The sequence below is a fragment of the Pongo pygmaeus genome, chromosome 11, assembly GCF_028885625.2.
Source record: "Pongo pygmaeus isolate AG05252 chromosome 11, NHGRI_mPonPyg2-v2.0_pri, whole genome shotgun sequence".
Taxonomy (NCBI): Eukaryota; Metazoa; Chordata; class Mammalia; order Primates; family Hominidae; genus Pongo; species Pongo pygmaeus.
The window spans coordinates 67,040,813-67,068,336 of NC_072384.2; the positions used below are offsets into that span (position 1 = coordinate 67,040,813).

General features: G+C 36.9%; 1 protein-coding gene across 2 annotated transcripts in view; it reads left to right on the forward strand.

The window, feature by feature from the left end:
• Positions 1-27,524, forward strand: part of B3GALT1 (beta-1,3-galactosyltransferase 1) — a 576,174-nt gene that overhangs the window by 181,059 nt on the left and 367,591 nt on the right. For both annotated transcript variants that reach the window (XM_063648259.1, XM_054477385.2), the window contains exon 3: positions 19,982-20,082. The gene's annotated coding sequence lies outside the window, so the exon portion shown is untranslated. The remainder of the gene's footprint in view (positions 1-19,981; positions 20,083-27,524) is intronic.

Genomic DNA, 27,524 nt, shown 5'->3' on the forward strand with positions numbered 1-27,524 from the left:
TCAAGAAGGTCCACTAAGTTCACTGGCATAAGCATTCCCAAGAATGGTCCCAGTAATCATTTTCTACTGTCAGATCATTCCAGAAAACACTAAAAATCTGTTAACTCATTTTTTCTGGGTTTTAGCAATTAAAAATAGAAATCATAGTTTTTATATTTTAGTCTTCCTTTTCTTGAATTAGGAAATAGATTTTAGTCTTGGCATTCTAACTTTAAATTTTAAATAATACAAAACATATTGTAATCCAGTGCAATTTATTGGAATACTGTAAAGAATTGGATTTTAAATAATACTGTGTGGAGTGCTGTGAGGTTATTTTAATAATTATATAGTAGTCCTGTTTGTTTTTTTCAAACTGTTGATGTCTAGATTGTATTTAGAAACAGAAGGATCTTTCCTGAAGCAGAAGGAGGGCCTGGGACTCATGGTTATGATTTGAGATTGTCCTACCCCCATAATCTCCGCAGGTCACTGCATAGTATGCTCATGATCCATTCACTCTGTTGAAAATGTTACAATATTAGTTAAGATTGGGTTCATCTTTTAGTTTTACTTTGGGAGATACAGCAAACCAGTTTCTAAGAGCTGATTTCTATTTAAAGAACTGTGCAAAGCACTGAAGAAATGTAAAATTAAAAATAAAATATACACCTACTTTTCCACATACCTTGATCAATTTCATATAGCTATTATAGGGGCATATTCAGAGCTGCTGCTCTAAGGATTCCTTATTCTACAAAGAAAACAGTTTCCATGGGTTTTGGCAGCCTAATATTTTGTTATGCTTTATGCAGGTAGGAAGGAGAGTAGGCTGATTGAAGAGATTCATTATAATATAGTTTCAGCTCCTTCATCCTGTCCAGTGGGGAAAAGTGAAGAAGAATCTGCTAAAAATAGATAAGCAGAATGCTGGATCAACAAAATAAGGAGACCCTTTCTTCTTTAGGTTTGTTTCCTAAAAAGGCCTGTGGGAACTCTTATTTCTGAACAAGACACGTGAATTAATTAGCAGATAGTAAAAATATGTGCATTTCAAAAATAAAAATCGACACTTGATTCATTTGTACCACATAAGAAGAGCTAAGACTTGGTGGGAAGAAGCATTCTTATACACAAGCTATCCTTTCACAGACGGAACAGTTTTATCCTTTCAAAGTTAACTGAAAAGGAAAAAAAAAATCTGTATACCAAACCCCATCTTCTAAATTACCCCCATTGAAAATGAAAGATGGGTTTAGGAGTTGAAGATTTCAGAGAGCAGATGTAGAAACTGGGATTTTGGCAGCTTCTATCAGAAACTAATGAGCTTTGGGGAAACCCAGCTGATGCAGAGTTTGGTAGATTACTATAAAAGCTACAGGGTGTCTAACACCTGTAGTGAACCAGCTTCAAGATGGAACATGGAAACTGACCAGAAGTAGCCTTTCCAAATTACTTATAAGATTATTCGACAGTGTAAAAAAAAATAAAAAGAAAACACTGCCTACTGTAATATTATTCAATATATCTAAACTTTACCTTCCTATTAATAAATACACCACATATGCATATTCCTTTAAAGTAGGAGTGATGATACCTTAAATTCTTGGTGGGTGGCTTACATGGTCCATTCGTCACCATAACACTATGGCTGGGCTTTTTTTTAGTGATTGCTACCTAAGACAATCGGTGGATAATACAGTGGCTCTCAGTGAGAGGCCTGGGGCTTTTGGCCAGGAGGTAGGAGAGCAGAGGGATAGTGTGAAACACTGTAGTAGAAGAAAGTGCTAGCAGACCACAAAAGCTCACATTTCTTATACTCTGTAGTAAGGAACTTCCTTTCTGTGGCTGGTTCCTCTTACAGTTTTGCAGTTTACTTTCTTGCCATGAATGGTAATATACTAAGCAGCTAATTTCGGTGTGTTCATCCTAAATATAATTAGTACATGTTTGGCTCTTCAGGAATCTGCACATCTGACTGTAGGTTTTACAGGGATATACAAATTAGACAATCGTTATGTGTTGATGCTGGTAAGATGCTGTTATGGGACTTGAAGTCAATATTCATACACATGTATTTTTCAGTTGCTCAGTCCTGCTGTATCAACATGTGTTTGGAAGGGTATGAATAAAAGTGGAAGTGGGGGCTATTAACAAGAATGGACAGAAATACCTGTGCCAAAGATTGTGGCCCCCAAGTGTATTAGACCTTTCCAAACCATCTCAGCATCCTACCAACACCTTCCCAATTCATAGGTCTAATTCAGTGTTTCCCATAAACTCTAATCTCAATGTGGGCACTACCCCTTGAGTCCAGTGGATCCATTTTGGTAACCCTTAGCCTGTAGAACCTCTAATTACTTACCATTAAATTTTAGCATAAAGTTCAAGTCTGTAATCACAACCTAGAATATTCTATACAAGTTCATCTCATCTACCAAATTGTCACTGTTATCTGGAAAACATTCAGATATCCTTTCTCTTCTCTGAATGTTCCATGCTCTTCCTTTGTCAGAGTCTTTGCCTCATCCTTTCCTCCGCTTGCTGTGCTCTTCCTCATTCTTCATTTTTGTAATTGAAGTATAGTCTTTATTTGGCAGTATCTAAGGAGCAGAGCTGTCAAATGTTAAGTGAAACATGGTGAAAAATGGCAGCCAACTGCAGTGATATCAGTATTTCCATTTGTTTGGATTTCTTTATGACAAATTATCGTATACATGTGGGAGAAGTCTAAACGTCCTTCCGATTTTTTTGTGAAAAAGTGAAGGAATATTAAGTCATTTTCCATGTGGCACATTAAAGCTGCCAAAAACAAATCTAGCCTGAATTTGGCTACTTAATTATATAATTAATAAATCTGTATTGGGCACATTTTTTATTCAGAAATCTGCAGTGATTTCCACTTAGGACCTTAACAGTGTGTTTGCAGAGATTAATGATTCCCAAGTTCAAATCTTGTGAACTCATCTCTTAATCCATAAATACTTATTGGACAACTACTACATGTAAGTCTTTCTAAAAGTGAGCATGTCAAATTTCTAGTTATCATGTAAACATGTCCTGAGAGAATGGAAACATTAGAATCAACCTGTGAAGATATTTTACTCTCTTACAAGGGTTACTTAAGAATGTATGGTGTGCCCATCACTGTGCTAGGCAACAAACTTTGTTGTTCCTTGAGGATAAACAGTTCCTGATCTCAGGAAGGTCACTTTCTGGCAGAAAAAGGCTTAAAAATTAATTTCAATGTATTATCATAAATACAATAAAGTAAACATGTTAATGATACAAAATAATTAATGGTGAGAGAGGTGGCAGTGGATCATTAGGAAGGTTTTCCTGAAGTGCCTGAGTTTTGAAAAAAGAAGGAACTCATATTATCATCACAGAGTGTTCCCAGACTTCCCCTGCCACCTGGAGCCAAAGGTTCTTTTCTTAGTTTCTTTCTCTCCATTGCCTTCCTAGAAAGGGGCTGCCTTTGGCTGATCAGTTTTTTGATTATCACAATCAAGAGATGGAAGAAGGTGACCACATGAGTGAACCAAGGCTGGGAAAGGAGTTTGGGGTTAATTTAGGAGGACAAACAGGGGATGCTATTGTCTATGAGAAGAATAAACAGGAGAGAAAGGTACAGACTTTAAAAAGTGTAGCTCTTCTACATGATGTATCACATTTATTGCTTCAAGAACTTAAATGTTGTGGAGTAGTATAGAGACACCTGAAGTAATAAATGTTCCACCCATTATTTTCAGATCTGGGAGTGAACCATATGGGACACAGAAGGGTAAGTGGATATTTAGTGGGAAGATGAAAGTGACATCCAACCAGAGAAATCAGAATGGCAGAGGCATAAATACATGAAACAGCATGGGCTTTTAAGCTGACTCTAAGAAAGTTAGTATTGACAGCTGTACAGAGGGAAGGGAAATGTAATGGCATGGACATGTCAGTAGATGCAGCTGTGTCTATAGGATACCCCATCTTAATATGGATAATTTCTAATCAGTCTAATGGTTCATAATTTTAACAGCTGTTTGACTGACTCTTAGCATAAATTGCCACACTACCAGCTAATTGACTTGACGTCTGGTGACAGAGTCTTGGTTGCTTGTAAAGAAATGATGATTGGATATTAGGCTGAACTGATCCATCTAGCACATTTACAATCTTTTGGTATTGTCATCTATCCTTTCCCTTGTGTTTCACCTTCTATCTCTTTCACAAATAAAGTGTATCAAAATGGTATTGATATTAACATCACTTCATTCCTGTGAAACTGGTTGTATTATCTCTGGGCTGTATTGTTACTGTCTTATCTCCAGAGGTAGATTCAAGGTAATATTAGCCAAGACTAAGCTTCAGAACCTATCACTTCCCTTGGGCTCATTTCATGTGGATCTAATTTTTGACATATGGTTGTATCTTTTTTCTTAAACAGGAACCCCAAAGTTGTATAAGATTCAGGCCGTATAAAACCTGATTCTACTCCTGCAGTTATCTCTGACACCAAAGGTGCATCACAAGGTGAAATAGTTGTTAACAGTATTTTAATAAGTCCTTGAAGCCACATTCTAGTTTCTCATTATCATCATTTGGTAGACTACTAAACTTTGATGTGATTTTTGACCCAGATGTTAAAATGTAAATTATTCAAGGTGTAGTTTGCTCTCCAAAGGGGGTACCTACATGTGATTATAAGGTGATTCTAAAAATTCTGTATTGCCAATTCAGATATAATTACTGGGTGATTGAAGACTTTGTCTCCTCATAATAATAAATAAATATACATGCTATGCATTGTAAATATTATATCAGATTTTATACATCTTTCTACTAAACGACTTTATTAGTTCACTAGGGCTGTCATAACAAAGTGCAGTAGATACCCCTCTATTAGCAATTTTGCTTTCTGCAATTTCAGTTACCTATGGTCAGCTGCGGTACAAAAAATATTAAATAGTAAATTTCAGAAATCATCAAGTTCAAAGTTTTAGATTGCACATCATTCTGAGTAACATGATGAAATTTCATGCCATCCTTCCCTGTCCCATCTGGTACCTGAACCCTCTCTTTGTCCGGCATATCCGCACTGGAGACACTCCCCACCCCTAAGACACTTAGTAGCCCTCTCCATTATCAGATCGACTCTCAAGGTATCACTGTGCTTGTGTTCAAGTAACATTTATTTTACTTAATGGCACAAAAGTATAAAACTAGTGATGCTGGCACTTCAGATATACCAAAGAGAAGCCATAAAGTACTTCCTTTAAAGATGAAAGTTTTTGACCTAAGAGAGGAATTTTTTTTTTTTTTTTTTTTTTTTGCTAAAATCTACAGTAAAAAGAAACCTCCTATTAGTGAAATTGTGAAGAAGGAAAAAGAAATTTTTGCTAGTTTTGCTGTTGAACCTCAACTACAAAAGGTACAGCCACAGTGCCTGATAAGCACTTAGTTAAGATGGAAAAGGCATTAAGTGTGTGAGTGGAAGACATGACCAGAAATGTCTTCTGATTAAGATCTGCTGGGGGTTTTGGAATGTATTCCCCACAGATAAGGGGGTACTACCATACCACAAACTGGCGGGCTCAAACAGTAGAAATTAATTGTCTTACGGTTCTGGGGTCTGAAAGTTTGCGATCAAAGTAAAGGCAGGATGGGTTCCTTCTGAAGGCCATGAGGGAGAATATGTTCCAGGCCTCTCTCCTAGCTTCTGGTGGTTTGCTGGCAACTTTTGTTGTTCCTTAGCAGCAGCAGCAGCCAAGGCAACAAATCTCTGCCTTTATTGTCACAAGGCATTCTTTCTGTGTGCATGTCTGTGTCCACATTTCTTCTTTTTACAAAGACACCAGTCATATTGGATTAGGGACCCACCCTACTCCAGAATGACCTCATCTTAACACAACTAATTATATCTGCAACGACCCTATTTCCAATTAGTTCACACTCACTCTGAGGTCTTGAGGGTCAGGACTTCAACATATGAATTTAGGGGGGCAGTGTATACAATTCAACCCATAACAACAATTCATGATAGTAAATGGTTCAGAAAGAACACGTCAACATTCATTTAATTGGTTTGCTTCTGCTGTAGACAGTGCTTAGCATTCAAGAAAGCAGCTCTAGGTATTTATCTTCAGTAGTCACAGGCAGATTTGGGACAGCTAAAAGTATTGAGCATTTCTTTAATGTCTGTAGACATGAATATAAGCGTTTATTATTTTTATGGTCTGGAGTTTAGAAAATATCATATCTTGCCCACTGGGTTGCAGCCTCAAGTCACATTTCAATTCTGGGGCCTGCAGCAGAAAACTTTTAAAAAGCAGCTGATGTTGAAAGATAGAAATTATTATCCTTCTTGTCCTATTACACCTTCATAGCTTCTTGGGTTTTCCTTTCAAGGGGGAATACTGTAGACAGTTTTGGAATTCTGTCGAATATTTAGGGTATCTGTGTCTTAATAAAACATCCTATATTGAATCTGTACTCACCCATTAAAAACAAACTATAGATACTTCATTAGAAATAGAATTTGAAAATTCCATCCTCTACACCTCTCACTGAGATAATGGCTTCCTTAAATTTTTGAGCAAAGTTGAGCAATTCATTTCATCATCTATAATTTATTCTTAATTTTAGCTGATGAAATGGAATCATTAAGAAGGAAATTAAGGGGGAGATGGCAAAGAAGCAAAAGAAGAAAGGGGGATCACCAAATATGAAGAAAAAATACTTTTTTTCTGAATTTTCAGAAAGCCTCTCTTAAATAAGTATTGAAGTTCCATAAATAATTCTGTCTGCAGAGGATAAAAGGAGCAGATTGACCAATTCCTTTCAAAGTGTTTGATCATATCCATGTTTTCATTAATTATTCAAGCTTTAGGAGTCATCAAAGAATCCTAATGCATAACTCAAAATGAGGAGCAAAAGCTAAGACATTGGCAAATGCTTTTCATGTTTCAAATTCCTCCCACTTATAAGCATATGTGCTTTTGAATGTTGGGCAGATTTAAATCCTTTTGCTTGAGAAGGAGGTTGACAAGTTAGCCTTTTGGACAAAAGGGGAGAAGGACATAAATTAAAGATGTTAAAAAGCCACATTGGCAAGTAGAGCTGGAGGTACAGGATGAAATGACATCCTTGGGGTAATGTGACCCAATCTCAGGTTATATTCCATTGTGCCCACACCCTGGGCCTGGCTACACATTTGCCACTCCAGGCCATGCAGTGATTGACCATATAGAATAGTCAAACCTGAGTCTTTGAACAAAAACTAGCTGCAAGAACAGTTTAAGAATCATAAGAAGAATAAAATTAGGTGATTAGACAGAAGAAAGAGGAAGGATGATACGGTAAGATCCTATAATAATGCAAAAGTAAGTTCCAAAGAAACCTTTCTACTAAGTCTGAAATATATTACTTAGTTTTATCCGGATTGTAAGTTACCAGACCATTTTATGGGCACTATAATGTCACTAGAAGTGCATATCTAACAGAATAATAGAGTACATTACCAATTCTGCTGCGATGGCTACTGCAGAGAAACTATTAGACCCATTTGTCAATGTACCTTGGTGTCTAACAGTTTTAAAGAATGAGTAGTTGTGGAAACTGTTCAACATTTTAAAGACATCATTTCTCCTCAGACACATTCCATTGAATCATCAATTTTGAGTACATCTATTTGTCCACCCATGCTTTTCCTGTAAAGCTGATTGAAAAGAAAACAACAAAAACACATTTTGAGTGGCAGAATAGAAAATACTAACGATGTATGAATTTGAAAGGTCTATTTATTGTTTCAAACAAGATTGATATTTTGTTATATTTTGGGTATTGTGCAAGTTGGCACGGAACATTAAAATAGAATATATACAAAATAGATCTTCAAAATATGAAGATCTGCTTTGCAATGAAATAAATTTGAGGTTGGAGATAGCAGTATTCGTGCCATTATAAAGAATTTCTTTACAGTGGATACATTTAGCAGGCATTTTCAAAGCATAGCTTTAGGAACAGTTTATAGTAATATATTAATGCAAAGGAGTTTGCTTTACCTGCTCTCCCTTCAACCTTCATTCACTGATCTTGTGTTCCCAATCCTTTATAATCCTAAACACCAACCCACTTCACCTTCCAACTCTTTTAACAATTATTAAATGGGTGAGGAAATAAGAGGAAAGAAGAGAGCATGGCGATCTATTCCAAAAGAAAGAACTCCTTGTTTGCTCTGTGCCCTTGAGGAGGTCAGTTCCATCAATCATTAGATGGGGGCTGGACGAGGTAATCCATAAAGTCCCTCCCAGATCTACTGTGTTATGATGCTAAGTGAGAACACTAAAATAAAGGCTCATAAAAAAACAAAAGCAAATGGCAGAGTGAAACCAACTTTCTTTTTTTTTTAAGATTATTACAGTTTTTTTTAAATTATACTTTAAGTTCTAGGGTACATGTGCACAACATGCAGGTTTGTTAATGTATACATGTGCCATGTTGGTGTGCTGCACCCATTAACTCGTCATTTACATTAGGTATATCTCCTAATGCTATCCCTCCCCCGTCCCCCCACCCCACGATAGGCCCCGGTGTGTGATGTTCCCCACCCTGTGTCCAGGTGTTCTAATTTCTTCAATTCCCACCTTTGAGTGAGAACATGTGGTATTTGGTTTTTTTGTCCTTGCGATAGTTTGCTGAGAATGATGGTTGTGTGAAACCAGCTTTCTAAATTTTCTTCAAATATTTGAAAACAACTTTTCAAATATAAGGTTCAGCATTATAATATTTTGGATTGTATGCTACTCGGGAGGCTGGGGCAGGAGAATGGTGTGATCCCGGGAGGCGGAGCTTTCAGTGAGCCGAGATCGCGCCACTGCACTCCAGCCTGGGCAACAGAGTGAGACTTCTGCTCAAAAAATAAATAAATAAATAAATAAATAAATAAATAAAAGAAATGCTGTTTACTAGTTTTGGGACATGGAGTAAATCACTTCACCCTTAAAAACCAAAATTTCCCACTGTGTAAAACAAGAATACTGATATTAGTGTATAGGTAGTTGAAGATTAAAGGAGGTAGTACAGGCAAATGTTTAGTTCCAACAAAGTGTTCAGTAATATTAGTATTTATTATTATTATCTAGATGGATATTGGCAATAATTAATGTATTCAATTACTAATTCAAAAATGTGCATGTACATTTTAGATCAAGCATTGCACTAAATGCTAGGGACCCCACAGAACAATCTCTTCTCCTCCCTGTTAGTTACTATTTGATTATTTAAGAGTGAACTGATACATGTTTGTGGGAGAGCATATATTTTGAATGTATTAGCTTTTGTTTTAAAACTCTGTATGACTGAGATGGAAATGTAACAAGATTCAAGCGAGTAAAACATAACTTTCATATTTCTGCTAGTAAGCACAATTCAACTCTGGTCTTTTTTTTATTGGTAGCAGAAAATTCAATCTTGCAATTTGAGGTAACTTGGCTACCTCCTATCTCAAAGTGATCCTCTTTGGGTTCAATTCAGGATATCCCACCACTGTAATCACCCAATGGGTTTTTCTTGCCTGCTGCACAGACAAAACCAGTTCACCGAGACCGTGGTATTGTAATAAAGAAAGAGTTTAAGTAATGTGATGCTAGCCACGTGGTAGAATCACTTAAATCAGTCAAAAGGCTCAGAGGTTAGAGGCTTTCAAATAGTTTTGTGGGCAGAAGACTACAGAATAGGTGCTGCTTATTGGCTGGGGAACCAATTTTCCACATCATAGGCATGTGGAAAATGGTCCTCATGCACTGAGTCTGCCTCTGGATGGGGCCACAGGATGATTGTGGATTGTGTCTGGATGGAGTCAGTCAGTTGCCGGAATGCAAAAGTCTGTAAAACATCTGGAAAGAGCAATCTTGGGTTCTACAGTCATGATGTTAACTATAGGAGCAATTGATGAAGTTATAAATCTTGTGACCCCTGGCTACATGACTCTTGAGCAGTAAGGGATTATAGAAACCATGCCTACATTTTAGCAGACTTCATGCCCCTCCCACCTAATCTTGTAGCCTTCCATTAGTCTTACAAAGGCAGTTTCAGCCCCCAGATAGGGATCAGTTTTAGGGAGGGACTATTACCATCTTTGCTTCAAAGTTAAAGGATAAACTAAACTCCTCCCATGCCTAGCCAGCCCCACACCCAGGAATGAGCGAAGCCAGCAGCCTGCGAGGCTAGAAGCAAAATGGAGTCAGCCATGCTCAATTTCTCCCACTGTCATAACCTCTGCAAAGGAGGTTTCACAGCTAGGGCTGCCCACTCTGCAGCTTTGTGCAGCTGTGGACTCCCATGACATCAAGCTGGAGTGACTCTTTAGGCTTGCTGATTGTCAACCCTTAACTCCATCTTGTTCCTCAGCCATGGTGTTGAGAACTTGTGAGTGCTAAAAAACAAACAAACAAACAAACAAAACCACCACAGGTGGGGTGGGGACTATCTTAGGCCTTCTCTTTACCCAGACCTGCCCTGCTGACATTTCCACCTATTGCAGCTTAGTTTGATGAAGGCAATCAGCAAAGTTATTTTCTTCTCAAGTTTCAGAGTTCACTTGGAGTGAGTCCCCAGTACAAGAGTGACTAAATATTTTGGGAAGTTTCTATCACCCAACTGGCCAGAGTTTCAACCCCAGAGTAGGTTCAGGGAAGAGGGCAACTCATACTGTCTACACTCCTTTTGTTTCACTTTCCCTATCTCTCCTCTTCAGTGCTGTAGAAAAACTGCTCATATGGCATCACTTATCTTTTCCACCTTCACTGTGGCCTTGAACCCTTTGCTCCCAGTTCTCTAAGATTTGGTTCTTGATATTTAAATCCAAGCTTTTGGAATTTTTTTTATCTCCAGCAGCTGGTACTTGCAATTCAAAACCATGGTTTTAAAGACGATTGTCTGCACTGTTGACTTACAAAGGTCAAATTAATTGCTCAAAGGCCAAAAATGTGCATCTTTGTTCTTTCTGAATCAACCTTACCCTGAGGCATAAAGTCTTCTTTGCTGCTTATATGTGGTAGGAAAACATAACTAAAATAAATTGAAAAATTCTTCACTTACTTTAATATCAAAATACCCCACTACAGAACAAACCCACAGTGGAATAAAATGATAGTTGTCCTGTATATTTATCTAAGTTTGCCTATCTCCATAAGCTAAAATAAAAACAAAACAATAAATGTTTTAATTATATACCTCTGTAGTCTAACTTAAATAATGTTCCTCCATTAAAACAAAATTAATGCTAAAATGTTTTTGCTATAGTAGAGCTGCACATGCTATCACTGAATTTGCTTTTCCAAAATGTTTCAACACAGCCATGCTGTCTTGGTACAATCTTAGCTATAAACATGATTGATTTATATATTGAATGCCTATGTGCCAGGCACTAGGTATAAGTAACTGAGAAAGAATGATGGTCATGTCCCTAATTTTCTAAATGCTGAGAATTCCTCTCTGACCAAATGAACATCATTTTTCAAACAGTAAGAACCTCCTAAAGCTTGCCTTTCCAGGAAGTTCACAGCCAAACCTGGAATCTTCACCTGTTCTGTATGGTGGTAGAGTTAATTGTGTATTTTGTATTTCTTTCTCCACCACTAGAGAGAGCACTCTGTTACATGCCCAAAAGAGTTATTTTAGGATACCCAATTTTAAGGCAGAGTTAAAAAGTTAAAGGCAGAGTTTAAAAATCCTGTTTTTGAAGGCAGAGATTAAAAGTCTCTTTTAAGTGAATAGTATACAGAAAAACAATGTTTTTTTTTTTGTTTTTTTTTTTTAGAAAACAATTAAAACATACTTCCAACCTAACAGCTGTCATTTTCCCAAGATACAGTTAGCTGTAGAAGGGTAGGAAATGATTCTATAAGTTTAAACAGCACAAATTTTGTGTCGTTCCTTTCCTCCTGCCTTCTTTCTTTAAAATGGATGCAGCATAAGGACATCTCTCCTCACAGTTCTTGGTTGATAATCTCATAGTCTGACTCTAATATTACTGAACTCAAATGAATAATATATCAAAATCTGAAGAGATGAATAATATTTTATAGCTACACAGGGGGGCTTTCAAATCTCCATTATGTCTAGGTTTTTAAAACAAAAACATTTATTTTGAGCTTTCTTTATTCTTATAGTACATGATCTGATGGGAAGTAGGTGTGAATTAAAGATGATCATGAGATTAAAATAAATTAACTCTTTCAGGACACCAGAGTTTTATAACTTAGACACTAAATTTTCACAAATGTGAAATTTGAAATATACATTGTTCATCTCCTCCAGGCCATTGTTTCTCAAACTTCTACAATATATGCTGTGTCTTTAAGACAAAAGCAAAAGCTAGTACAAAAATCTTCTCTTCGAACCCCAGTGTTAAATTGTTTTTATTACATTGTTACTTAAAAATATGCAAACAAAACCAGGCATAAACCTGACCAACACAGTGAAACCCTGACTCCACTAAAAATACAAAAATTAGCCAGGCATGGTGGTGGATGCCTGTAATCCCAACTACTAGGGAGGCTGAGGCAGGAGAATCACTTGAACCCAGGAGGTGGAGGTTGCAGTGAGCTGAGATGGCGCCACTGCACTCCAGCCTGGGCAACAGAGCCAGACCCTGTCTCAAAAAAGAAAGCCAAGCATAAACACTCTGTGCTTATATCTCTCACTAAACATAATTATAACGCAGTGTGCTCTATTATGATAATTCTAACATTTTGTGGAGCCTCTGCACAGTATCATTGTTTGCCTTTTGCTACCTCTGTTCTTTTCTCATTAAAATTTCTTGAGGCTGACGACCAGGTAGGGTGGCTCACTGAGCCTGTAATCCCAGCACTTTGGGAGGTGGAGGCAGGCAGATCACCTGAGGATGGGAGTTCAAGACCAGCCTGACCAACATGGAGAAACCCCGTCTCTACTAAAAATACAAAATTAGCCGGGCATGGTGGCGCATGCCTGTAATCCCAGCTACTCGGAAGGCTGAGGCAGGAGAATCACTTGAACCTGGGAGGTGGAGGTTGTGGTGAGCTGAGATCGTGCCATTGCACTCCAGCCTGGGCAACAAGAGCAAAACTCCATCTCAAAACAACAACAGCAACAACAAAAGCAATAAAAACTTCTTGAGGCCAAAATGATAGTATCTACAAACATAAACACTGGGTTCATATGGCAGTACTTCACTAAATTATTATGGGAAATCAAAACACAAGTAAATAAAAATATTCAAAAGTAATTTTCAAAAGGGACAAATTCAAATATAAAAAACTATCAAAATGTTATTTAACTCAGTTATTAACAAGGAAACCAGTAAAATGTTAACTGGTTTAATATAGAATTCAAATTAATACACATATATGGTTGAGTCAGGAATGTCTAAATGAATCTACCAAATAGATGAAAAACTGGCTTTTTCCCCTAGGTTGCAGTGGAGAGAAAGATCAGTTGTCCCTCCACCAAAAGGAATTTACATGTCTTTGGATAAGTATTATTTTAATTGCTATCATCTATATATAATTTATAGCCTTGTAAAATAGCTCAATCAGCCCTCCATAGCATCAGATTACTTGGAACTATATGTTATATATATGTTAAATAATGCCTGCTTTTCCAATGAAGATACCTGGTGTTCTTTTGGTTCATTGTTTGGTTCATAATTTGTTCATTCAGGATATTTAAGAGGAACGTACAGACCCCATAGAACCTATCCATGGATCGTATGGAAATTCCGAAACCCTCTGTCTCTATTGCACACAACAAGCGTCTTCAATGGAGCTATCTCCGTTAAGAACTGACCTCTAGCCACATATAGAAGCTCCATATGAGCCCTATTGTCTTTAAGTAATATGTGGCTCTTCCTTCACATATAAACATAAGCAACCTCTTTTAATAAGTTGGATGACCTCTTCTGAGGGAATAACTATGACAACTAATCTCACATCTTTATATGTGAAAATTTTTGCCTAAGGACAGGTAATTACAATGATAAGCCAAGCCTTCAGTCAAAATATATTGAGTTTTGTTCTTTCTTTCTTTTTTTGGGAGGGAGTGGAGAGGAGAGCAATTACTATACCAGGTACTGTACTAAGTACTTTATGTCAGTAAAAAAAGAGTCAAACTCTATAAAGTATTTAAAAAGGTTTATTTTGAGCCAAATATGAGTGGCTAAGGCCCAAGACAGTCTCAAGAGGTACTGAGAACGTGTGCCCAAGGTGGTTGTATTACAACTTGATTTTACACATTCTAGTGGGACAGAACTTACAGGCAGATGTCAATCAATACTATGAGTTATACATTGTTTCAATCCAGAAAAGTGGGACAACTAGAAGCAGGGTCTTCTAGGTCATAGGTGGATTTGAAGATTTTCTGACTGGCAATTGGTTGAAAGAGTTAAGTTATTATCTGAAGACCTGGAATCAATAGAAAGGAGTGTCTAGATTAAGAAGAGATTGTGGAGACCAAGGTTCTATTATGTAGATGAAGTCTTATAAGTGGCTACCCTTAGAGGCAATAGGTGGCAAGTGTTTCCTATTCAGATCTTTAAAAGGTGCTTGACTCTCAGCTAATCTCTTCAGGATCAGAAAAAGAACTAGAAAGGGAAGGGGATTCTCTACAGAATGTACACTTCCCTCACAAGAGACAGCTTTGCCGTGGCCATTTCAAAATATGTCCAAGAAATATATTTCAGGGTAAAATAATTTCTTTCAGGGCCTACAGTCTGTCATGTGATGCTAGACTAGAGTGAGTTAGAATTCGGTATCTTACGCTGTAAAGAGTCTATTTTGTCATTCTTAAGATCTCTGTTTTAATGCTAATGCTGGTCAGTTGTGCCTGAATTCCAAAGGGAAGAGAGTATAGTAAGGCATGTCCAACCCCCACTTCCCATCATGGCCTGAACAAGTTTTTCAGGTTTACTTTGGAATCCTCTTGGCCAAGAGGAAGGATCCATTCAGTTAGATGGAGGGCTTAGAAATTTATTTTTGGTTTACATGCATATATATTATTTCATTGAATATCAAAATATAATGCTATTAATGTGTACATTTTATGGATGAGAAAATTCTGCTTGAACCACCCACATGGCAAGTTTTGAAAAAAGATTATTTGAATGAAAAACAGGACAAAACCAAGTGTGTAAACATTTAATGAGGTCTTCTGTAACTAACAATCCGGATAGTATCTTAATTAGATTAGATGGAACAACTGGTTTGCTATCCCAAAGTCAGATGTTCAGTCAATATTTATGGAATATGTCCTAGTCATTCTCACTTCGTCTGGGAAATTGAGTGTCCAGGCTACATATTTCATAGTGCTATGTATACAGTTGTCGTAGCACTTGACAAATGGCATTAAGTTATCTTGTATGTGTTTGTCTCCTTTGACTTCAATGGCTAAGCTATGAAGTTAATTTAGAGGGATGGCCATGTGTCCTTAGTACTTTGCATGAAGACTGCCACATCCTAGGAGCTAAATATATGCTTTTGAATTAATCTAAACTATGCGTATGCATTAAAGATAATCTGTAAATTTGAACCTCTGGAAAAGTTTACTCCCAAGTCACTAGTTCCAAAGATTTCACTTCTGTTTTCAAAATGTTCAGTGCCATTAGTTAGATTTTAGTGTCAATAGATGCATTAAGTTATAGCTGCTTAAAATTTGCTCTCAGGACACAGAGGAAAGGCTTGTCTTAGCATTAGATACAAGCCCTGCAGACTGAAGGTCGTGATATCTTTGGGCGTTACTGGAGAAGAAAGCCATGGCCATGAAAAACCATTAGAAATCATCTAGAATTCTGTACCACAATTATGTATCTAACGGATTGAAATTTGAGAAAGTCTTAAGTGCAAATATTTATGAGATTCTTCAGGCCAGACGTGGTGGCTCACACCTGTAATCTCAGCACTTTGGAGGCCAAGGCAGGTGGATCACAAGGTCAAGAGATCAAGACCATCCTGGCCAACATGGTGAAATCCCAACTCTACTAAAAATACAAAAATTAGCTGGCTGTGGTGGCACATGCTTGTAGTCCCAGCTACTCAGGAGGCTGAGGCAGGAGAATTGCTGGAGCCCAGGAGGCAGAAGTTGCAGTGAGCCGAGATTGTGCCACTGCACTCCAGCCTGGTGACAGAGTAAGACTCTGTCTCAAAAAAAAAAAAAAAAAAGAAAAAAGAAAAAAGAAAAGAAAAGTTTCTTTATATCTCACAAACTAAATACCACATTTCCTTTAAAGTACCGTATTTAGGCCCGGCACAGTGGCTCACGCCTGTAATCCCAGCACTTTGGGAGGCCGAGGCGGGCAGATAACGAGGTCAAGAGATCGAGACCATCCTGGCCAACATGGTGAAACCCCGTCTCTACTAAAAATACAAAAATTAGCTGGGTGTAGTGGCGCACGCCTGTAGTCCCAGCTACTCAGGAGGCTGAGGCAGGAGAATCGCTTGAAGCCGGGAGGCGAAGGTTGCAGTGAGCTGAGATCACACCACTGCACTCCAGCCTGGTGAAAGAGCGAGAAAAAATAAAAAAAAAAGTACCATATTTATGGGAAAGTAAATATGAAAGAATGACCAGGAAATACAGAGAACTGATACTCACATTGGCCAAAAGAAAGAATAGAAAGCGAAAATATTAAAGTGGGATTGGGAGAGTAGAAATTGGAGAAGTAGAAGGAAAAATCACACAAGAATGTTGGGAAAATATTCCATTATGTTAACTCCTTTAATTATCAACCATTTGGCTGTAGAATAAAAAATAAAACATGAGATTTAAAAAAGTTTATATTTTTGTTAAAATATATACTTTTAAAAAACATTAAATATGTGGAATGTATACAAACAGGAACTATAATTCCTCATCAGTAATAAAGGATTTCTTTTGAATTTATCACTGACCAGAGTGAGAAAGTAATGAAACTGTCATTGTAGAGTTAGGATTGAAATCTGACCATGTTTTCTGAGGGTGTAAAGTGGCTCATCTATTTGAATTAGTTGTTTCAAGTCCCACTTTGTTCAGAAGGCCACTTTTTGTCCTGCCAGTAGACTGTAGCCCAAACCCTAAGTTGTCTGGTCAGAGACTGGGAAGATAATGTTGTGAATGTTTTGCTGATTAAATATAAAACATTCAACATCCTTTATGGCCTCGGTTTAAAGTAAGCTTCTCATTCCAAAGCGTATTTTTGAACTACCCACTGTTATTAGCATGTTTCCTCTTAGAGTATTCTTTAACAGATACTGGTTTCCTTCTAGACAGTTTCACAAAATAACAATAGGTTAGCCTTCCTTAGAAGGCTTAAAAATCCAATAACTCTTTATGTGGTTCATATTTTATTTATTTTTCTCATGTTAATGATATTCTTTTATCTGTTTAATCTTATGACTCCTCTCATTTTGGAGAGATTTTGAACAAATTGGTTGGGAAACCAAAAAAGAAGAGGATTTTTTAATACTAGTTAGGCTATAAAATATTTTCATGTGCTTTAAAAATGGGATTGCCCACAGAAGGACTTCATTTTAAAGTGTGAGTTTGGTAGTAGTGAGGGGGATATATGTATCTGAAAGCATTTTATGTTGGAAAACGGGTCTATTCGTGGTTATACTTTGTTTGTGTATCAAATACTGCACCTGTCACAAGCTTGGATTTATCATGAGTATGCATAATGCTTGCTGTTGGGAAAGCCTGCAAATCCCCCATTGGCAGCAGAGTGACCAGAAGTAGATGCACCTGTCTTCCCAGCTGGGACTTGCTCATGGAAAAGAAGGTCATTTAACACCATGTTATTCCTGTGGACAGCTGTATATGTAAAATGCCTTAGGACATAGACGACCTAAATTCTGTTAAAAAAAAAAAAAAAAAAAAAGATCTTCAATGGCCAAATGAAATTTGACTTGAAAAGTATTTTGATGTTTTGATTCATTAGATTTGGAGCATATATAGGGTTGGTTTAATAGAAGAACATTATTTGTTTTGCTTTGGTCTAAGCACTCTATCCGCTTTTAATGACTCAGCAAACACCAATATTTTCAGCGCACATTGGCTTAGGGTTTAGTATAAAGTAGTTCATTCTGTTTTGATGCAGCTCTTGGTTAAAATATAGGCCTTCTCCCAATGCTACAGTGATAATTCTTTGTTTTTGTCTACTTTAATTGTCCATTTTCCCCCAACAGACTCTAATGTCTGTGAGAATAAGGGCTATGTCTATTTTGCTAATCATTATCTTTTCTAGCACACTGCCATTGTATTAATTCTGGGTATATTTGTGCTTAGTAAATCTTTCTCAAGTGGATAAATGAATGAAGGAATAAAGAATTGGTTTTCACTGTACAGTTCATCTTAAAGACTCTGTCACTCAAAATCATACCAAAACTCGAGAAGCCTCAGTCCTATTGTTTGTCTGTTTGTTTTTTAAATTTAAGTACAAGTTTAGTTACAATAAAGTATACAGATTTTAAGGTCACAGTTCCATGAATTTTGTCAAGTGTATACACCCGTGTAACCATTATCCAATCAAGATAGAGAATTTTTTCATTATTCCAGAAAGTTCCCTCTTGCTACATTTCTGTCAATTCCTCACAGCCACTGTTCTGATGATCGTTATAGCTTATTTTTGCCTTTTCTAGAACTTCATATAAATGTAACTATATAGTGTGCACTTTTTTGTGTCAGGCTTGTTTCATGCAACTTTAAGATTTTTCGATTTATCCATAATATTTAATTGAATTCATGGGAATCAGGAACTTAGCCATGTTAAAAATAAGATTAATAATGAAGGACTATGATATTACAAAAAAAAATACTTTGTGCCTCCTTGGAGGATTTATTGATGACATTTTCCCCAATTTACAACTATGTGCTTTTAAGAATTCTAAAAATATACAGAATGATTGTTAGAAGTAGGGTTCAGAGGTGCCATCAAACTAACGTCATTGTACTATGAACTTCCATAGGCAGATCATTTGATAAGCCAAGCAGATCAAGAGGGGCACATTTTAGAGCAGGTAACTCAGCCCGGGCTTTCTGACTTCTCCATTGTTATACATCACTACACCATTGGCGTCCGTTTTCCAGAACACACTTCTGTAGATAATGACCTATGCATAACAGTTTGTAAAGGTTAAGGAAAGTCTCCAAAATTAGGTATTCCACTGAAAGTCTTCTTCAAAATAGACTTTTCAGTAACAGATAACTGGGGTGTAGAGGTGTTTGGGTTGAATTGCAACGAGGTTTACAAAGAAACAGTCAGTTTGCAGGCAGTGCAAAGAAGCTTGCCAAGTAAAGCCTGTAGAAAATGGCTTCATTGAATTAGAACAGTCTGTGATCAACTGCCAAAGCCAGCTTATTTTCCTTGCGAGTTCCAGAAAAGAGTGCCTGAGACTTTGTGTTGATGGAAGGCTATCTTATAGAACATGCTGGCAGAACACACTTTTTCACTGGCTCAGGTCAGTATTATTATAGACTTGATGGGGTACTTTGGGATTTAGTAGGGATTTTTACATCAGAAAAAATTAGGCATAGGAGATTAGGAACCAAATGTGTTAGTTTATCATAGCAGAGTAAAGCAACAAGACAGTATTAAGGAAGCCACAGACAAGACTGTTTAGAACTAACGGTATTCTACTTCTTTTGTGGAAACACTTGCTATTATAAGTGAGACCGCAGAATAAAATTAATGTCTAGGGAAAGTAAGCAAATAATTGTGGAAAATTGTTAAAATGACTTTATAACCAGTAAAGACATCGTTTATTCAAAGACAGATGTCTTTGAATAAACAGATAAGGAGGAGATTATAATGATATAAAGGAAGAAAATTGCTTTTCAAATTAAGTGTTCTTCAAGTGCTGATTGTTTTGTGCAGAATAATTTGATGTAAGATATGTGGAAATTTTATGAACTGGTAAAAAGAGAACCTGAACAACTTGAAACAAAGTGCTAATGGCAGCTGAAGTGCCTCCAAAGTTACTCATATATTTCTCTTTCCTTTTAGACCCATTAGAAACGCTTCAAGAGCTGCTCAATCCAGGAGTGGAGGGATTTTGTGAAGACACGGATGCTCCCTAAAAGGAGTGCAGCAATTTTCATCATAGGGTAATAGCCGATTCCTATTTTTGATTTGATAGTCTTTGAATATTTACAAAACTGTGATATAAAAATAGACGATATTATCCAAAATGTTAAGTATGCTCTGAATTTGCTTATAGCTTTGTAGTATTTCATGCTTTATACCTTTCATGTGAAATATGATCAGAAATAACTCGTCACCAAATATTATCCTCACATTTGGAGTAGGATGATACGTAGAAACAAGAGTAATTGCAAAGCATCAGTCTGACCACTTTGGAATATAAGCACCATTAGCAGAGATTGCAAGGTGTTTTGTCAGGCTTCTTGCCGTGACACACATGGAAAATGGTAATATTCCTAGGATACACTGAGGGGGCTGCTCACAAGCAGAGATGACTGGCACTGCTGAGCAGCTCCAGGGCTGAAGCCTTGGCATCTTATTAGCACATCTGTAAACCATTGTGTTGGGGAGCTGTGCTGCTGAGCAATAGAACCTTTCCTTTTGGAAAGCCCTACAGTGTCTGCTGCTTTTTATGCATGTCTGTGATTGAAATCTGGACTTAGAGGAGTTTTTCTTAGGAAAAAATTAAGACATTGGGTTCTAGATTTTTCAGTGGAAGTTAATTTTACCTAAAGATTGACCAGTATTCCTGATCTTGTGTCAAGAAACTTGAACTTGGAATCTTTTCCTTTTTCCCATCTGTCAACAAAATGATAAAGAAGCTCTTCCTTAGAGGACCCAGGGGCACATCTCAATTCTGGCAGGATCCCTTGTTTTCTTAGGGTTCTGGAGAAATTTACACAAGACAAAATTTTGCCCCCAGGGTAATGAGAACTCCCCATAATCTGAGGTAGGTGTGTACTTTTAGGCCTCACTTCAATATTCAGACTAGGCTGAGTAACTCCTGATTCTGTTATGTTAGTAGTCATTCAAAAAATGTTTAAGTGCTCAGCAGGTTCTGGACCTGACTCAAAGCCAGACTGAATATTGAAGAATTGTAGGTTTCAGGCTAATGGGGCCTGAACACTCTGTGGTGTTTCTTCTGTACCTTATTCCAATATCATCAGGGATACCACCACAGGTACCACCTCGGGAATAAGAAGTAACAACTGGGAAACTAGGGGTGTCACCATAAAAGACTGCAGTTACAGTTCTAGAAGTTGTCTCATCCGACCAGAATTGTATTCTTTGTTTGGTTTGATTTAATTTTAACAACTTCTGTGTCTTTGGTTTTACTTTTGCTTTTTTTTTTTTTTTCCATTAACAGACTTTTTTAAGAGTAGTTTTATGGGCTGGGCGCAGTGGCTCACGCCTGTAATTCCAGCACTTTGGGAGGCTGAGGCGGGCAGATCACGAGGTCAGGAGATCGAGACCATCCTGGCTAACACGGTGAAACCCCGTCTCTACTAAAAATACAAAAAATTAGCTGGGCATGGTGGCGGGCATCTGTGGTCTCAGCTACTTGGGAGGCTGAGGCAGGAAAATGGCGTGAACCCAGGAGGCGGAGCTTGCAGTGAGCCGAAATCACGCCACTGCACTCTAGCCTGGGTGACAGAGCAAGACTCCATCTCAAAAAAAAAAAAAAAAAAAAAGAGTGATTTTATGTTTGCAGAAAAATTAATTGGAAAGTACACAGAGAGCTTCCACATAATCTTCTCCCTCCATCCACACTCAGTTTTCACTATTATTAACATCTTGTATTAACATGGTACATTTGTTACAAGTGATGACTCAATATTGATAGAGCCTTATAAAGTCCATAGTTGCATAAGGTTTGTCTTTGTATTGGATATTTTATGGGTTTTGACACACATATAATGACAAATTTCCATTACTGCTGTATCACACAGAATAGCTTCGCTGCTCTAAAAATCCCCCATCTTCGTCCTATTCCCTCTTCTCTCCCTCCACTGAAACCTGGCAATCTCTGATCTTTTTACTCCCTCCATAGTTTGACCTTTTCCAGAATGACACATAGTTGGAATAATGCAGTATGTAGCCTTTTCAGTTTGGCTTCTTTTACAAAGCAATATGCTTTTAAGGTTCATCTATGTTTTTCTGTGGCTTAATAACTCATTTCTTTTTATCACTGAATAATATTTCATTGGACGGATGTACCATAGTTTACCCATTTACCTAATGATGGATATCTTGATTGTTTTGAAATTGGGAATTACTTTTTTAAGTCACTATAAATATTTGTTTGCAGATTTTTGTGTGGACAGAAGTTTTCAACTCATTTAGGTATATACAAAGGAGTATTATGACTGGATCAAGTGGTAAGAAAGTGTAGTTTTATAAGGAACTGCCAAAATGTATTTCAAAGTAGCTGTAATATTTTGCATTCCCACCAGCACTGAAAGAACCTTCCTGTTGCTTCACATTTTTAGAAGCATTTGGCTTTGTCAATGCTTAGAGTTTTAGCAATTCTAATAAGTATGTTGTGGTTTTTCATGGTCTCATGTTCTAACATAATAAACTGTAAAAGAGAGTGTGACTGCCCAAAAGACTGAATTCTTAGCTACTATGAATTTTTTCAGTATTCACTTTGTAATAACAGTGATCAAGAATCTGAGGTTTTCCCTGACAGCACGAAGATTAGTGTGTGTTATATCCAAGTGTGTGTATATCAAGATGTGTGTGTGTGTGTGTGTGTGTGTGTGTGTGTGTACCTAGTATTCTCTGTTATAGAAAGAGGTCATAATAGGCAAAGACTCTTTTAATAATACATCATTGAAATAAAAATATGCAGAAGTTATACAAGATTCTGGCTTGTTTAAATATGCATATTCTATAGATCTTGATATTAAAATAGGCCATGTTTGATGCTGTTCAAAGTTAGCTTTCTGGCATGAACTACAGTGTTATATATGATCCACATCAAATTAGGCAGTCTCAATTTTTGTATTCAGTTAAATTTGGCCATGCAGATATAGTCATGAAAAGAGATTCTTCATGAGCCTTTCACATTATAGTCATTTTTCTGTATGTTTGATGCATGCTTTAGATTTGATTATATTATTTTGTAAACCTTTCTGATGATACCAACTTCACTGGTAGAGGACTACTTTCTCCAGTGTAAGGATCACTCCTCTAATATTTCCATTTTCAAATATATCACAATGCCTGACACATTTATTTTGTGAATATATACAAAGCCCTACATCAGTTACTATAGAAATATTTTAACAAAGTTCCAAAGATACCAGACAAGCTTTATAATTTAAGAAAAAAATAGGTAAACCATTTCAAGCCATGCAAGTAATTTTGTGTAATGATCAAAACTAACTTCACAGAGTATGGATGTGGTTAAAAATTAAACAACTAACATTCTTATGCAGTTTTTATGTGCAAAATAGAGTCTCAACAGTGACAGAAATGCAAAGATAAAATAGACACGTTCTCTACTTTCTATAAAAGATGGACTCCAGTGCAGGAGGGTTGGGTGGGGAAAGAAGTAGGATGAAAAGAAGTGTGTTGGCATTGGAAGTACCTTAAATCTATGCTGCAAATTTGCGGATAACATGGTATATAGAATGCTGGATTTTCAAACATTAGTATACAGAAGAGTTTCTTTGGATCCTTGTTTAAATTTCGTTTTCCTAGACTTTACAACTAAATATCTGATTAATTTTGTAGTCCATGATTCTCCACTTTTATCAAGCTCCTCATGTTGTTGTATTACTGGTGATCTATAGGCTACACTTTAAGAAACTGATATGTACCAGTTACAATTTTTATCCCTTCAGTGTGGTTTATGTTAGGAAGTACTCCTGAGACAGAGTAATAGGGAGATCTGGGCTAAATATAGGAAACCAAGAGAATATGGCAACAAGATTGAGTAACTTTATGGCCCATTATAGTGGTATACTTGATTGCAGATTGTCCTAAGAGTCTGAAAATTAGAAAACAAACTAATTGGAGAGACTAGCAAAAAATTGTGTCTAAGATTACAGCATTTTTAAAAAAGAATGAAGTATATAATTTTAAAATAGAATAAATATTTAATAAATAGATCAAATGCAATACAGTTGCATCTATATTCAATGAATTGTTTATATAAAAGATATCAGTTATGATATTTATATTTTAGGGAAAAAAATAAATACCTAAGAAGTCCAAAATAGGAAAATGATGTAGTTAGTACCCCCATTCCTATGGAATGTTATTTTCACTGTTTTAAAATATGACAACATGTAAGAAGTATCTAAAATAAACCTATGTCAAAGAAAAATGAGAATCTATAACTGTATGTTTGATATGATTATATCTACATAAAATAGCATACGTGGTGAAATTTCAGGTATTTTTGATTCTAAAATTTTCCTAGATATTTTATGGTACTCACAAAATCAAATGTTAGATTTTAAAATCTAGATGAGGCAAATTAATAATCACAAGCTTTAGTCATATGTTTTTAATTTTAAAGTAAATAATTTTAAAGTTGAAACGTGTTTTGAGATTTCTCTACTTAATGAGCCCATGGTAAACTCTTTAAAGCAGTGATACCCATATCTGGCAAATTATCAGAATCATTTGGGAGACATTTTGAAAACGTAGATTTCTTACAAAAGCTAGACAAGTAGTTCAATTTCTTCAGAACTGACTTGGGGCCCTGGAATCTGATTTTTAAAAATGTTGTACCATTGGCTTTACTGATAAGGGAAAGATGACAACCACTGCTGTGGGGTAGACAATTTCTGTCTTCAGGAATTTCTGTAATGTATATGTATATGACAAAAACAAAAAGATAAGGTGAAATGTTGTCAAATTCTTAACTATTTAATGTTTGTAACACAGTAAAGTACAGCAAAAATTCAGAGTAGAGAAAGCATAAATAAGGAGGATTACTTGGGAGGGCCTTCTAGAACAATAATCTCATAAGCATTGGTGGCAGACGTAGGAATGCAGAAACCAAAAGCTTCATATCATTTAACAACCTTCGTGTGGATGGGAAGTGATGAGAAAGTGAAATTTTGATACACTTAGAGAAGGTGGTGAAGAAGAGGTGCTTTTTTTTTTTTTTTTTTTTTGAGATGGAGTTTTGCTCTTGGTGCCCAGGCTGGAGTGCAATGTCACAATCTCGGCTCACCGCAACCTCTGCCTCCTGGGTTCAAGTGATTCTCCTGCCTCAGCCTCCCGAGTAGCTGGGATTACAGGCGTGCATCACCACGCCCAGCTAATTTTGTATTTTTAGTAGAGACAGGGTTTCTCCATGTTGGTCAGGCTGGTCTTGAACTCCCAACCTCAGGTAATCTGCCCGCCTTGGCCTTCCAAAGTGCTGGGATTACAGGCGTAAGCCACTGTGCCCGGCTTTGGCAGCTTTCTTACCAATCTATAAGCCCTATACTCCTTCCCCAGAGTCCCAGATCTGTTCCTAGGCTTTTCCTTCCAGGTTTTATCCTAGCTTTGAGGCAAGGGATGCCTTCAGGGAAAAGATGGTGCTTAGAATTTTGGGATGGGAAGGTATATGTAATCCATAAATCAATGTTTCGTGTGGTGAAGGGAAAGAAGGTGAGGAAAGGCACCTCAGAATATTTGTGGAAGACAAAACATTTATTATTAATGTTTATTAAAAGGAATTATGGCTTTTAAAAGGCATAGAATCAATCACAGAGCAAGTTGAACTCGAACCTTTAAGTATAGGTACGATTTGCTTTTCCAGAACATGAAAGTAGAAGAAAGAGACATTTCAGTGATGGGACCACATGTACCTGAGTAAATCGGCCAAGTGTCTTTCTTCTGTGGTCTCGATTTCTTTTTTACTACAAATATTGTTTAAGCTTTTATTCTTCCAGTTCATTTGCCTAAAGTGACAGTAAATTATTTTTATCACACATAGGACCTAGGACTAGGAGGTCAACTATTTCTTAAATGAAAAAGTCAATACCAGCTTGGCTAAAGTTGACTGGGGAGTGGGTGCCCATGAGGCTGGATATGATTGGTAGTCATACTGAGCAGGGCCTTAAGTTCCAGAATAAGGAGTTTTGACTTGGCCTTACAGTGAAGGTTTCTGAGAAGGTTAATGAGAAGATAAATTTGGGCTTTGAAGAGGAAAATCAGCCAACAGTAAAGGAGATGGATTAAAGGGAAGAGTAGAAAGAAATGTAATTAGCATGCTAATTGGCTAATTACCATGAGAAGAAACTTAGACTAGGCTGTTGGCAGTGAAAAGAGAAAGAAGGTAGTGGATATTATAAGGAAGTTTTTAAACTTAATTAGGGTAATAGTCATTGATCACCTTCAAAGTGCCAGTCACTGTTCTAGGCCTTTGTGACATCAGTGAACAAAATAAAGCATATTCTATCAGGGTGTTATGGACTGAAGTATTGTATCCCCCTCAAAATTCCTGTGTTGAAATCCTAACTCTCAGTGTGATGGTATTAGGAGGTGAAGCCTTTGGGAGGTAATGAAGTCATGAAGGTAGAGCCCTCAGTAATGGAATTAGTGCCTTTATATGAAGAGGCCAAAGAGCCAGTTCCCTCTCTTTCTACCACATGAGGATATGATGAAACATTGACACTCTGTAACCCTGAAGAAGGCTCTCACCAGAACCCAACCATGCTGGCACCCTGATTTCAAACTTCCAGTCTCCAGCACTATAATAAGTACATTTCTCCTTGCGATAGTTAAATGATGAGTTAATGGGTGCAGCACACCAACATGGCACATGTATACATACGTAACAAACCTGCACGTTGTACACATGTACCCTAAAACTTAAAGTATAATAATAAAAAAAAAGAAGTACATTTCTGTTGCTATATTATAAGCCATCTTTTTACTGATACTTTGTTATAATGGCTGGAACTTCTTAAGAAAATGGTAAACAAAAAGAGCAATATCTAATAAAGAGAATTAAGAATGTATAATGTGAATTTAGAAATGTACAAAAATACAAAGTTGAGCAGAGGAAGGGAAATGAGGGGGGATGGGCAACAGTTACAATATTAAATATGATGGTTAGAAGAGGCTTCATGAAGCAGGAGATATCTGAGCAAATATCTGAAAAAAGTGAATGAGCTAGTATCCTAAGGGAGATTATTCCAGACAGAAGGAAAAGGAAGTGCCAAAACTCCAAAGTGGTAATATGCCAAGGGTGTCTCAGCGAAAGCCACATTTTGAATTTTAAATAAATCTTTAAGCAAGATGCTCAATTGTACCGATCACCAACTACTAAAATAGAGGATTTTTTCCTGGGAAAGTATGTTCCTTCTTAGAAGTTCTGCTTCAGGCTAGATTGAATTGTGACAAAAGAGATAAAAAGAAGAGTTAATTAAGGATTCAGCCTTGGGCCATGCCCATAGCTAAAGAACTTGAGGGAGATTGGAGAAGTCAGCAAAACCAGGATTGTGCCTGTCCTTGAAACTATACGAAGAAGGCTTGGCTAAGAAAAGGAGACTCTGAGGTGACAAATGCAACAAAAAGATTAGGAAGAAGAAAGACTGGAGAAAAAAGAACCCAG